Here is a 10,000-nt window from a genome sequence, read left to right on the forward strand (position 1 = left end):
AACCAGTCGCCGGACAAAAATCGCCGGAAGGCATGCACGCCCTGTATTTCGTTCGAGGGACGTTGGCCGGGGTGCACGCAATGGGAGGCCCATCGCGCACACCTACTCCCCCCGTGGGGGGGGGGAGAGGGGGTGCCGGACCACCACCCCCTAAAGAGCATTAGAGATTTTACAGATATGCTACCAGTAGACGTTAAAATGTCTGAAACGGGGACACTTTTTCCAAACAAGCAAATCCCACACCGAGGGTGCGCAGGTGCCGATGGTGGTCGAGGCATGTGCCCGCAACAAGGGCCAACGTGAGCCGATGGTGGTCGAGGCAACCGCCCGCACCAGCTCGAGGCATGTGCCCACACCAAGGCCCGGCATGTATCGATGGTGTTCGACGTAGGGGCCATCTTCTGCTGATGGTGGTCGAGGCAAGAGCCCGCACCAAGGGCCAGCGTGTGCCCATGGTGCTCGAGGCAACCGTCCGCACCAGGGCCCAGCGTGTGCCGATGGTGGTCGAGGCAACCGCCCGCACCAGGGCCCAGCGTGTGCCGATGGTGCTCGAGGCAACCGCCCGCACCAAGGGCCGGCTTGTGCCGATGGTGTTCGAGGCAACCGCCCGCACCAGGGCCCAGCGTGTGCCGATGGTGGTCGAGGCAACCGCCAGCACCAGGGCCCAGCGTGTGCCGATGGTGGTCGAGGCAACCGCCCGCACCAAGGCCGAGTGTCATGGTCAGGCCTTGGTCCTGCCATGACTGACCCTGAACCGAGCAGCGGTCGAGACCGAGCTGGTGGGAAAGCGGTTCTAAGGAATGAAGGCGTGCATTCGGAGCTTTGGAACATGATGCTAACATGTTGTAGGGGCAATGGGAGCCCCGGGCCGCAAGATACGCGGGGAAGTTCGGGACAGTGGTCGGACACCTTCAAGCCAAGTATCCTGGCGGGTGCCATTAGTGGAAGCAATGTGCGGGCACCTTCGAGTGGGTTGGTGGAGCAGCGAGCAGTATCAAGGAGCAAGGGTGACCAAAGGGAAGGTTACGGGGCCCTGAGTTAGCCGGAGAAAGACCCCGACATGACTGGGCAGAAAAGTGTCCCCGTTTCAGACATTCTTACGGTCACTGGTAGCGTATTGGGAAAATCTCTAACGCTCTTTATAGGGGGATGATTTGGTGTCAGCTCTCCACCACCCCCTTGGCTAGCGGGCAGGCGGGGGCCTGGCTAGTCTGAAGTGAGCTACTCCTAGGCACTCGTGGTGTCTAGGTGGGCGGGCATCGTAGGGTCACGAGCGTGGCACGATGTTTTCTCGGGTAAGGTAAACCCGGGGACGGTTGGGACCGGCGGGCCTCGTATCGCGCCTTTGCATTGAGACAGGGGGTTAGACGGTAGAATCCGTTATGCCCCTCGGTTTCCCCTCCTCGAGCCGGAAGGATCATGTGATGGTGTTTACGTATGAGGGATGCCATCGAGAAAAGGGGCGTGCGGACTAGCGGGTAGGCATGCTGCTAGACCCCTGCGGCCAGTCGGGATGGTGTGCTGCCACTGGGGCAGTCCACCCAAGTCCCCTTGCGGGACCAGCATGATGTAGGGTGTCAATCATGCGTGCGGGCAGTCGATACTGTTGCTAAGGGCCTGAGCCCTAAGAACCGAGTCTCGTGGGACGAAATGAGCCTAGAGGCTCCGAGCTGGGCTGTTGACCAGCTTAGGTGGGGTGCTGGCGTAAACTCAATATAGGAGCCTGCGAATGATGCGGGCGGGCATGATGTTGGGTTCGCACCATGTCAAGAGGCTTCAAGGCCATGAGAACTGGGACTATGCATCCCTATGAGCATTCGAGGATCGTGGACTGGAATAGGGTTGTCCGCGACGAAAAATGGGCACGATAGAAGGCTGACCTTGACTAGGATTAGTCTTGGTGCCACACGGACGCGTGGTTTCAATAGGAGGAACGCGCGGACCGTGACACTTGGTATCAGAGCCTAGGTTGGCTCAGTGGCGAGAGTTACGCGACCCCATGTGTGGGTCTGGTGATGCGAAATTACGGTGGTGCCAAGCCCGAATGGAGCTATCGAGACACAAATGCAGTTTTTGTGCCTATGGGGGCTCGGGAAAGGGCCACCGTTGCATGCGATGGGAAATATTGGGCCTATGTAAAATGGCTCTCGAGTAGACTCTTGGACGCCTAGAAAAAGGGCACCAGAGTCTAGCCTCACCTAGAAAAAGGTGTTGGCATATGTTGTGGCATGTGATGCCTTTACGGTGAAAGGAACCGTAGTGAGACCGAGATCCGAAAAGGGTCTTACACCATGAAATGGTGTTGTGTCAGGCCACGTGGGCCGAGTGAATCTTGTCCTGAGGGGCAGGAGGCGTCGAGTTGCAAGATTAATTACTAATGTGTGCACTTGATGTATGGTGCAGGTGCCCCAGCGGGGGTGCAAGCCGAAGTATTCGGGTCCAAGCATGAGACTACTACACAGAAGAGTATGAAGTGGCTGAAGATTGAAGCCACAAGCGAGATGGTCAGTGGACCATGAGCTGCGTTGGTCAGTGGACCATGAGCTGCGTTGGTCAGTGGACCGTGAGTTCTTGTGGTCAGAGGATCACGAGAGTGTGTGTGTGAACCAGGATATTGAACTAGTATTGGCCGAAAGGGAAGGCTTCACGAGTAGTGGTGGTCAGTGGGCCACGACAGGATGTTTTCCAGTGGAACAAGAAAGGGAAAACGGCCAGTTGACAAGGCCTCAGTCGTGCAAGTCAGTGGACCTTGAGGATCGAGCGGGTGAATCCCCGAGTCAAACAAATCAGTGGGCTAGAAGTGCTGGTAGATCAGTGGCTCTCCGAGTATAAGCGGATTTTGGGACGCCCTAGGAACTGGGCTGGAATCAAAACTATCGAGCAATAGAACCATAGAGGAGACAGGGTTGCGCATAATGCTGTGCCGAGTTTCCAGTAAAAGTGGGGGAGACCTATCAATTCCCCCCCCCGAGACTGAGCCAAGATAAAGGAGCTTGGGCGATGGAGCATAGTGTTCAAGCCGGGGGCAAAGACTGAATTAGCACGCTTTAAGGTGCCGTCTTGGGGGCGGTTGGCCTGAGGGCCACACCTAGAGAGGTGACCTTGGGGGGGCCGAGAGGACCCAAGTTGGGAGATGACCAAGGTGCTTGAATGCCACTATGCTAGGGTCATCATATAGGGTGCCGTATGAGTGCGGTTGACCTAAGCATCACGTCCAGAGGGGCGCATCAGTGAGTTGATGCTGCAAGCGTGCAGTTGGTGTGAGGGGTCACGTCCGGTGGGACGCACCAAATGAGTGGCAAAGCGGTGGTCATTCATTCTACTGAGGGTCATTGATCAATGAGGGCACCTCGAGGTCGCAACCTGACAATGATCAAGGGATGAAGCCATGGTATGACCCATATGAATACAACCAAGATAGGTTAGGCGGTTCGAACTACAACAAAGTTGAGCAACAATGGGACCAATCTACACCAACAATGGACGAGTACTGTGCACGGTGCCTCATGTGACGGGACCTCGACCCAATCCTTGAGAGCACCAGTGAGAGACATATGAGGAAATGTCAGCTGTGTGCAACAGGATAGTTGGGTGTGGTCTTGGCGTCGATGAGGGCATCGACATAGTAAGTGGGGGAGAGTGTCATGGTCAGGCCTTGGTCCTGCCATGACTGACCCTGAACCGAGCAGCGGTCGAGACCGAGCTGGTGGGAAAGCGGTTCTAAGGAATGAAGGCGTGCATTCGGAGCTTTGGAACATGATGCTAACATGTTGTAGGGGCAATGGGAGCCCCGGGCCACAAGATACGCGGGGAAGTTCGGGACAGTGGTCGGACACCTTCAAGCCAAGTATCCTGGCGGGTGCCATTAGTGGAAGCAATGTGCGGGCACCTTCGAGTGGGTTGGTGGAGCAGCGAGCAGTATCAAGGAGCAAGGGTGACCAAAGGGAAGGTTACGGGGCCCTGAGTTAGCCGGAGAAAGACCCCGACATGACTGGGCAGAAAAGTGTCCCCGTTTCAGACATTCTTACGGTCACTGGTAGCGTATTGGGAAAATCTCTAACGCTCTTTATAGGGGGATGATTTGGTGTCAGCTCTCCACCACCCCCTTGGCTAGCGGGCAGGCGGGGGCCTGGCTAGTCTGAAGTGAGCTACTCCTAGGCACTCGTGGTGTCTAGGTGGGCGGGCATCGTAGGGTCACGAGCGTGGCACGATGTTTTCTCGGGTAAGGTAAACCCGGGGACGGTTGGGACCGGCGGGCCTCGTATCGCGCCTTTGCATTGAGACAGGGGGTTAGACGGTAGAATCCGTTATGCCCCTCGGTTTCCCCTCCTCGAGCCGGAAGGATCATGTGATGGTGTTTACGTATGAGGGATGCCATCGAGAAAAGGGGCGTGCGGACTAGCGGGTAGGCATGCTGCTAGACCCCTGCGGCCAGTCGGGATGGTGTGCTGCCACTGGGGCAGTCCACCCAAGTCCCCTTGCGGGACCAGCATGATGTAGGGTGTCAATCATGCGTGCGGGCAGTCGATACTGTTGCTAAGGGCCTGAGCCCTAAGAACCGAGTCTCGTGGGACGAAATGAGCCTAGAGGCTCCGAGCTGGGCTGTTGACCAGCTTAGGTGGGGTGCTGGCGTAAACTCAATATAGGAGCCTGCGAATGATGCGGGCGGGCATGATGTTGGGTTCGCACCATGTCAAGAGGCTTCAAGGCCATGAGAACTGGGACTATGCATCCCTATGAGCATTCGAGGATCGTGGACTGGAATAGGGTTGTCCGCGACGAAAAATGGGCACGATAGAAGGCTGACCTTGACTAGGATTAGTCTTGGTGCCACACGGACGCGTGGTTTCAATAGGAGGAACGCGCGGACCGTGACACCGAGCGTGTGCCGATGGTGGTCGAGGCAAGCGCCCGCACCAGGGCCCAACGTGTGCCGATGGTGGTCGAGGCAAGCGCCCTCACCAAGGTCGAGCGTGTGCCGATAGTGGTCGAGGCAACCGCCCGCACCAGGGCCCAGCGTGTGCCGATGGTGGTCGAGGCAAGCGCCCGCACCAGGGCCGAGCGTGTGCCGATGGTGGTCGAGGCAAGCGCCCGCACCAGGGCCCAGCGTGTGCCGATGGTGGTCGAGGCAAGCGCCCTCACCAAGGCCGAGCGTGTGCCGATGGTGGTCGAGGCAACCGGCCGCACCAAGGGCCGCCGTGTGCCGATGGTGTTCGAGGCAACCGCCCGCACCAGGGCCCAGCGTGTGCCGATGGTGGTCGAGCCAGGAGCCCGCACCAAGGGCCGACTTGTGCCGATGGTGTTCGGGGCAACCGCCCGCACCAGGGCCCTGCGTGTGCCGATGGTGCTGGGGGCAACCGCCCGCACCAGGGCCCAGCGTGTGCCGATGGTGCTGGGGGCAAGCGCCCGCACCAGGGCCCAGCGTGTGCCGATGGTGGTCGAGGCAAGCGCCCGCACCAGTGCCCAGCGTGTGCCGATGGTGGTCGAGGCAAGCGCCCGCACCAGGGCCCAGCGTGTGCCGATGGTGCTGGGGGCAAGCGCCCGCCCCAGGGCCCAGCGTGTGTCGATGGTTATCGGGGCAACCGGCCGCACCAGGGCCCAGGGTCTGCCGATGGTGCTCGAGGCAACCGCCCGCACCAAGGCTCAGCATGTGCCGATTGTGATCGAGGCAACAACCCACACCAGGGCCCAGCTTGTGCCGATGGCGGTCGAGGCAAGTGCCCGTACCGAAGGGCAGCCTATGCCGATGATGGTCGATGCATGTGCCATCACCATGCGTCATCATGTGCCATTGATGGTCGAGGCCTTGGCCGAAGTTCGATTTTGAGCCACGGTGCCCATGCTTGGCTCCAGCATGTGCTGGTGCCGCATTTTTTTCACTCGGGACAGCATCGCCGGAGCATCGCCGGAGTACCGCCGGAGAACCTGACCGGCGGCATTGGGGTTCCGGCGATTGGGAGGGGGGCCGGGGGGGTGTGCGCACATGATGTGCGATGGGTGCTGGTACTTGGCCTTGTGTTGGCCCCCTATCCCTCATCAAACCTCTGAGAATTCACACCCCCTTAAAGAGCATTTGAGATTTTACAGGTTTGCTACCAGTAGCCGTTAAAGTGTCTGAAATGGGGACACTTTTTTCAAACGGTCACAAAATCTTCTCTACTTCGAGTTTTTAGCTGAATTTTTTTGTGCATGCCAACAAAAATATAAGGATCATGCCTACAAAATTTGGGGCCAAAAATCCTTATAAAAAAATTTTAAAAAATCCCGAACCGCAAAAAGTTTCAAAAATCATGAAAAATAGAAAACGAGTCATCTTCCAACGAAACTTCACGTGAAGGCTTAGGGGACCATTGTATGAATTTACAAGCCATAAAAATGGCATTGGCACGGCAGAAATTTGAAGATGTGCCTAAACCCACCAGGGCCCAGCGTGTGCCGATGGTGCTCGAGGCAACCGCCCGCACCAGGGCCCAGCGTGTGCCGATGGTGCTCGAGGCAAGCGCCCGCACCAGGGCCCAGCGTGTGCCGACGGTGGTCGAGGCAACCGCCCGCACCAGGGCCGATAGTGTGCCGATGGTGCTCGAGGCAACCTGTCGCACCAGGGCCCAGCGTGTGCCGATGGTGATCGAGGCAACCTGCCGCACCAGGGCCCAGCGTGTGCCGATGCTGGTCGAGGCAAGCGCCCGCACCAGCGCCCAGCGTGTGCCGATGGTGCTCGAGGCAACCGACCGCACCAGGGCCCAGCGTGTGCCGATGGTGCTCGAGGCAACCTGCCGCACCAGGGCCCAGCGTGTGCCGATGGCGCTCGAGGCAAGCTCCCGCACCAGGGCCCAGCGTGTGCCGATGGTGCTCGAGGCAACCTGCCGCACCAGGGCCCAGCGTGTGCCGATGGTGCTCGAGGCAACCTGCCGCACCAGGGCCCAGCGTGTGCGGATGGTGCTCGAGGCAAGCGCCCGCACCAGGGCCCAGCGTGTGCCGATGGTGGTCGAGGCAACCGCCCGCACCAGGGCCCAGCGTGTGCCGATGGTGGTCGAGGCAACCTGCCGCACCAGGGCCCAGCGTGTGCCGATGGTGCTCGAGGCAACCTGCCGCACCAGGGCCCAGCGTGTGCCGATGGTGCTCGAGGCAACCGACCGCACCAGGGCCCAGCGTGTGCCGATGGTGGTCGAGGCAACCGCCCGCACCAGGGCCCAGCGTGTGCCGATGGTGGTCGAGGCTGCCGATGATGGTCGAGGCAACCTGCCGCACCAGGGCCCAGCGTGTGCCGATGGTGCTCGAGGCAACCGACCGCACCAGGGCCCAGCGTGTGCCGATGGTGCTCGAGGCAAGCGCCCGCACAAGGGCCCAGCGTGTGCCGATGGTGGTCGAGGCAACCTGCCGCACCAGGGCCCAGCGTGTGCCGATGGTGGTCGAGGCAAGCGCCCGCACCAGGGCCCAGCGTGTGCCGATGGTGGTCGAGGCAAGCGCCCGCACCAGGGCCCAGCGTGTGCCGATGGTGGTCGAGGCAACCTGCCGCACCAGGGCCCAGCGTGTGCCGATGGTGCTCGAGGCAACCGACCGCACCAGGGCCCAGCGTGTGCCGATGGTGCTCGAGGCAACCTGCCGCACCAGGGCCCAGCGTGTGCCGATGGCGCTCGAGGCAAGCTCCCGCACCAGGGCCCAGCGTGTGCCGATGGTGCTCGAGGCAACCTGCCGCACCAGGGCCCAGCGTGTGCCGATGGTGCTCGAGGCAAGCGCCCGCACCAGGGCCCAGCGTGTGCCGACGGTGGTCGAGGCAACCGCCCGCACCAGGGCCGATAGTGTGCCGATGGTGCTCGAGGCAACCTGTCGCACCAGGGCCCAGCGTGTGCCGATGGTGATCGAGGCAACCTGCCGCACCAGGGCCCAGCGTGTGCCGATGCTGGTCGAGGCAAGCGCCCGCACCAGCGCCCAGCGTGTGCCGATGGTGCTCGAGGCAACCGACCGCACCAGGGCCCAGCGTGTGCCGATGGGGCTCGAGGCAACCTGCCGCACCAGGGCCCAGCGTGTGCCGATGGCGCTCGAGGCAAGCTCCCGCACCAGGGCCCAGCGTGTGCCGATGGTGCTCGAGGCAACCTGCCGCACCAGGGCCCAGCGTGTGCCGATGGTGCTCGAGGCAACCTGCCGCACCAGGGCCCAGCGTGTGCGGATGGTGCTCGAGGCAAGCGCCCGCACCAGGGCCCAGCGTGTGCCGATGGTGGTCGAGGCAACCGCCCGCACCAGGGCCCAGCGTGTGCCGATGGTGGTCGAGGCAACCTGCCGCACCAGGGCCCAGCGTGTGCCGATGGTGCTCGAGGCAACCTGCCGCACCAGGGCCCAGCGTGTGCCGATGGTGCTCGAGGCAACCGACCGCACCAGGGCCCAGCGTGTGCCGATGGTGGTCGAGGCAACCGCCCGCACCAGGGCCCAGCGTGTGCCGATGGTGGTCGAGGCTGCCGATGATGGTCGAGGCAACCTGCCGCACCAGGGCCCAGCGTGTGCCGATGGTGCTCGAGGCAACCGACCGCACCAGGGCCCAGCGTGTGCCGATGGTGCTCGAGGCAAGCGCCCGCACCAGGGCCCAGCGTGTGCCGATGGTGGTCGAGGCAACCTGCCGCACCAGGGCCCAGCGTGTGCCGATGGTGGTCGAGGCAAGCGCCCGCACCAGGGCCCAGCGTGTGCCGATGGTGGTCGAGGCAAGCGCCCGCACCAGGGCCCAGCGTGTGCCGATGGTGGTCGAGGCAACCTGCCGCACCAGGGCCCAGCGTGTGCCGATGGTGCTCGAGGCAACCGACCGCACCAGGGCGGAGCGTGTGCCGATGGTGGTCGAGGCAAGCGCCCGCACCAGGGCCCAGCGTGTGCCGATGGTGGTCGAGGCAACCTGCCGCACCAGGGCCCAGCGTGTGCCGATGGTGCTCGAGGCAACCGACCGCACCAGGGCGGAGCGTGTGCCGATGGTGGTCGAGGCAAGCGCCCGCACCAGGGCCCAGCGTGTGCCGATGGTGGTCGAGGCTGCCGATGGTGGTCGAGGCAACCTGCCGCACCAGGGCCGAGCGTGTGCCGATGGTGCTCGAGGCAACCGGCCGCACCAGGGCCCAGCGTGTGCCGATGGTGGTCGAGGCAAGCTGCCGCACCAGGGCCCAGCGTGTGCCGATGGTGTTCGAGGCAACCGACCGCACCAGGGCCCAGCGTGTGCCGATGGTGCTCGAGGCAACCTGCCGCACCAGGGCCCAGCGTGTGCCGATGGTGGTCGAGGCAACCTGCCGCACCAGGGCCCAGCGTGTGCCGATGGTGGTCGAGGCAAGCGCCCGCACCAGGGCCCAGCGTGTGCCGATGGTGGTCGAGGCAACCGACCGCACCAGGGCCCAGCGTGTGCCGATGGTGCTCGAGGCAACCGGCCGCACCAGGGCCCAGCGTGTGTCGATGGTGGTCGAGGCAAGCGCCCGCACCAGGGCCCAGCGTGTGCCGATGGTGGTCGAGGCAACCGCCCGCACCAGGGCCCAGCGTGTGCCGATGGTGCTCGAGGCAACCGACCGCACCAGGGCCGAGCGTGTGCCGATGGTGGTCGAGGCAAGCGCCCGCACCAGGGCCCAGCGTGTGCCGATGGTGGTCGAGGCAACCTGTCGCACCAGGGCCCAGCGTGTGCCGATGGTGGTCGAGGCAAGCGCCCGCACCAGGGCCCAACGTGTGCCGAAGGTGCTGGGGGCAACCGCCCGCACCAGGGCCCAGCGTGTGCCGATGGTGATCGAGGCAGGCGCCCGCACCAGGGCCCAGCGTGTGCCGATGGTGGTCGAGACAAGCGCCCGCACCAGTGCCCAGCGTGTGCCGATGGTGGTCGAGGCAAGCGCCCGCACCAGGGCCCAGCTTTTGCCGATGGTGATCGAGGCAACCGGCCGCTCCAGGGCCCAGCGTGTGCCGATGGTTATCGGGGCAACCGGCCGCACCAGGGCCCAGGGTCTGCCGATGGTGCTCGAGGCAACCGCCCGCACCAAGGCTCAGCATG

Source organism: Durio zibethinus, unplaced genomic scaffold (genome assembly GCF_047325235.1).
Source record: "Durio zibethinus cultivar Kanyao isolate XHJ-2024 unplaced genomic scaffold, ASM4732523v1 HiC_scaffold_3, whole genome shotgun sequence".
In the NCBI taxonomy this organism is placed as follows: Eukaryota; Viridiplantae; Streptophyta; class Magnoliopsida; order Malvales; family Malvaceae; genus Durio; species Durio zibethinus.